This window comes from Biomphalaria glabrata, chromosome 11, assembly GCF_947242115.1.
Source record: "Biomphalaria glabrata chromosome 11, xgBioGlab47.1, whole genome shotgun sequence".
In the NCBI taxonomy this organism is placed as follows: domain Eukaryota; kingdom Metazoa; phylum Mollusca; class Gastropoda; family Planorbidae; genus Biomphalaria; species Biomphalaria glabrata.
The window spans coordinates 23,038,747-23,043,843 of NC_074721.1; positions in this window are offsets into that span (position 1 = coordinate 23,038,747).

Here is a 5,097-nt window from a genome sequence, read left to right on the forward strand (position 1 = left end):
GCACATCGGCACAAAGGAAAGAATGCTTCTAGCTTAGGAAAATACCCAGAAGTCAAATGTTATTGATTTAATTTTTCCAAAACCGGGGATTTTCCACTAACAGGATTCCTAATTTTCTTTCATTACCAACCTGCGTATTAAGGGCAGGGGAAACACTAAAAAATGATGGTACCGGTCTTGGGGGAAAAAATATTTTTAGTTTTTACATGTTTCAAATAGTTCAACATGTTTGCACGCATTTTACTTAATGATAACATTGAAAAAAAAATTATGTAAAAAATGCATTTAACAACCAAAATACCCATTGTTTTTAATTGATTTTCATAAACAATGATTAAAGGGAGCCCGCCATGTTGGGCCTCATTGAAAAGCTCGTCCTTTTTTCTCTAAGGTCAGACTATAAAAAGACATCCAATGAAAAATAATTATTTAAGTTTGAACATTCTTCCCACCTATATAAATGCGTTTCTTGACTATAAAAAGAACTGCTAAGACCTACATATCTTCTGTTTACAAATACGAATAATACGATTGGTTCAGAATGATCACATGATTTTTTTTTCTTATACCGGTACCATTGGTTGTCAATGGACGCTTTACCACAGCTGAAATGAACACATTAGACTAGTCCTCTGTAGATTAAATTCTATAATTTTGCTTAATTCTTTTTACATTTTTAGATCTAATAATTTCTTAGATCAAATATACCATAATTTTTAAAGGAATCATGTGAATTTCATAGATCTAGATATTAACATTGGTTTAAACAAGGAAATTACGCTGGCAATAGATGCCGAAAGAATCTCAGTCAGTCTCAAGAATCATAAGTAGATCTAGATTCCTAGATGATAGATCTACTTGATCTAGATCTAACACTATGGATATCATTTAGATCTACTTAATTTAATTAAGGACTATACTGGGTATAAAATCTTGACCACTAAGACGACTAAGTAACTAACTTTTACTGTCTAAAGACTTTTACTCTAGTGACCACTCTAGTCACTCTAGACATTTCTACTTCTAGAATGTCTAGATCTAGACTAGTCTAGAATCTAGAAGTAATGTAAATCTAGTTCTTAGTTGAGATTTATATATCTTAGACTCTAATTAAGTTAATATAACTATTCTAGATCAAATTCAAATAAGACTTAATAACTTTTGATCTTACTTAGATAAAAACAATAGGATATAACAATATAAGTTTATATGGGCTGGTTATACTACTATATTATCTATAGTATATATACTGTCTTTCGGGAGTCTAGTCAATCTAGATCTAGAGAAACTAATTTAGTTATAATAAATAAATCTATAAAGATATCAATTAAGTTGTTGCACACAAAGATAAATGACATAAATTTTTTTAAAAATCATTTAGATTCAGATGTAAATAATTGAAGCACAAAAGTAACCGAATTCAGTTTTTTTTTTTTTTTAAAGCTTCACATTTCTATTGACTTCATCAGTCAATTGTTAATTTATTATTCTACTGATGTAAATGTACAGCATTTTCCATGAGGTAAAACTTTCCATCGAAGGACCCTTTGAAGAATGGTATGCAAGTGGCAGCGCCGCGCTGTCTATCGCTACGGTAATCAGGTCATAAGGTTACTGGCTTGACGGTGTCGGTAGTATCATGTAATAGTTCATGATAGATCTAGTCCTAGTCATTCTCTAATGACATGAAAACTCCAGATCTATATTATGTAATTATAAAATAATATTAAAGGCTATTAAAAATAATGAGAATGAATTAATCTTTATTTTTTTAATTTAATGTAGATCTGTATTACGTATATCTAAAATTTACTAAAAGAGGACAGAGAGAGGGACAGTGACTGGGCGAGTTCTGTTAGTAGAGCGCGTGCGCACAGGTGAGGTCACGTCAGTACATCATAGAAAGTTGCCAAATAATTGACCTGAAAAACTAGGGGAAGTGAAATTATAAGAGGGATGTTTCGCAGAAATATATAGATGGCCACGTCAATGACAACTTGTCGTTTTATTGAACCACACCAGATTTCGTAAACATATTTGAATGAACTATGTGATTTACAGATTCAAACCTTCTTTGCAGTCTTTAGAAAGATTGCAAAATAAAATCAAATAAAAGTTTAAATAATTGAAGCAAAGTACAAATTCATTGTGTCGAAAAGTTTGTCTTTTGGCTCAGCTAAGCTCAGCTTTTGAAATAAGTTCTTTTGTCTTTTTTATTTAGCAGTATTTTGGGTAACTTTGAAAACATCAGAACAATACTTTGTAAGGCTTGAAAATAATAAAGATAAAATAAAAGCTCTCAAACTCTTTGTAGTGTTTATGTTTAGTGTTTATGGATCATCAATGCAAGACACTAATTATTAAGACATGGTAATTAACTTTACTATAAGGCTGGACATTTTTTTTTTATTCTATAAGATACCTTATTAATTGTTTTTATCTAATAATATTGCATTTAATTTCAATACACATATAATACCTTTATAAGAAAAAGAAAAAAAAAGTCATTCAATTAATTACATTAAAAAATTTAAGTTTTATGTACTTCATCAACAAAGTTTTTACTTTAAAACTTTTTTAGTTTTCATTGAACATAAATGAAATTTTAACATATAACCCTAATATGTCTTAAAAATAATAGTTCTAGTTTTTAAAACTTATTTATTATAGTTTTTGAGATATTCTGAATTTTCTTAGTTTTTTTATGTTTTCTCAAAATCGTGTTTTATCATACTATTTTTGCTAAAAACTTTTTTTATTTATTGCTCTATTCAAATAATTTTTTCTACACTTATTTAGTTTACATATTGCAATAACAGTGTCAGATCACTTTTTTGATAATTGGTGTAATGTTAAAAATATTCATTTGATAAACTTTTTGGTTCTTTACACTCATAATGATAGACACTGGCGGATCCAAAAAGGGGAGGGGGGGGGGGGGGGGCTAAAGAATTTTAGTATAGAATTCACACGATTTGTATACAAATTTATTACTTATGTTAATAATATGTACTAATTATTTATATTTCAACCTATTTTTAGATTATTTCGCCCCTATCTATTATGTTGGCCGATATGGTGGGGTCGGGAGGGGCAAATTTTAGTATAGAATTCACACAATTTGTATACAAATTTATTACTCATGTTAATAATATGTACTAATTATTTATATTTCAACAAATCTTTAGATTATTTCGCCCTCATCTAGTATGTTGGCCGATAGGTGGGGTCGGGAGGGGGTGATGGCATCAATCCCGCCCGCCCCCTTCCCCAACTTTTGAGGGGGGGGGGTCCAATTTATTTGTAGTAATCACAGCTTGCTAACAGAATCAATTAAATATCTATGATTAAAATTTTTTATTGGTATTTTAACAGATCTTTATATTATGTCGTTCCCCTGTTGGTGATTGGGGGGGGGGGGGGGCAAAACCTCTACTGCCCTTCCAATCTAAACCCTTTGAGTGGGTAGGCGATCCTACTTTTATGGAGAAATCATAGTTTGTGGACAAAATTAGTTGAATTAATATATAAATTTTATATTATGTTGCTACCCTTCTGGTATTTTGGCTGATTCTGTGGGGTGGTTGGCGATTGCATGTACTACCCTCCCCACTCTAGCCCTCGAGTGGGGGGGGGGGGCGGTACTATTTTTATGAAGAAATCATAGTAGGTGAACAAAATTAGTTGAATATCTATATACTATAAACTACGTATTGATATGTGAACCCATTGTATATTATGTCGCACCACACTCTAATCTTAAATTTTATGATTAGTAAATATAAAATGAAAAAGGGTTGTACCAGGTGGGAGGGGCGATACATGCAATCTCCTTCCTCCCTTCGGACAAACCAATACTTTTTCTTTTTGTATTATAGTTAAGAAATTACAAAATAAAAAAAATCTGTCACTAATATAATTTATATATGCTATAAATTAAATTCGAGTCGCCCCACCCCTAATCTTTAATGCCAAATGCAATCATTAGCAGAAATTATAAAAAGGAGCGAGGATTAATCATTTTCACTCTACCGCCCTTCCCCTTTCCAGACAGAGTTTATGTAATTTCACATGAATATATCATAATTATTTTAAGAAAGACTTTGCTTTGGAAAAGTTATAATTCAAACGAAATTTTTAAGTATGAGTCACGATTGAGATGAGTTCTAAACCCAGATAATCTTTTCCTAGTCCCTTTTTCCAACCTTTACTCAATCTGATATTTTTCTAAAATAAATTTGGGACTATAACTCACAATTTATGCTTGAATTTTATTGAATATTATTTATCAAATAATTTTTTTTTTGGCAGCGATCCTCAAAGCCAATCTAAATATGTGGGGTATCTTACCTTTTCAAGGAAAAGGTTTTATTTGCGATGTATTAAGGGCCTATAAATTCATATTAGAATATTTTTAAACATTATTCAAATGGTCCTTTATAATAGGATAAATAATGAGCTTTAGGTCAGGAGAATGCGTTTCTTCAGTGAAGAAAGCAAGAAAACGATTTTGGTATCGGGGCTTCCCCCCAACCCCACTGGGGAAGCTCACAGCGCTCCCCTAGACCCCCAAGCTTGCAAGAGAAAGGCCTCAACATATATATACATATATATATATGCTGTACGGACATTTATGCATAGGGTTAGGGTTTGGAACCCCCCCCCCCCACTCTAAAGTTCTGGATCTACTAGTGATGATAGGTCATTTGCACACACAGCAACTTACACCCAACTTCATTCGATCACACGTACAAAAAGGTGACACCTTTTCTAAGACAAGTTGGCCTACAAATAAATATACCCATATGCACTGGTGGATCCAGGGGGGGGCAGTAGGGGCAATTGCTCCCCTCCCACTCGGGAGCGAATTTTAGTAAAGAAATTAGTAAACAAAATTTTGAGTCTTCTATCCTGAAGGTTTTCTAAATTTAGTGATTTAACTAAAGGTGTTACACTAGAGTTTTTTTTTTTTTTTTTTTTTTTTTACTAAATGCTATGAACTTCAAATATGTTCACAAGTTTCCAATTTTCAAAAAGATGCTAAAATTTGGCAATAACAATTAAACACTAAACAAATATCAGGCTTGTTGCACAAAG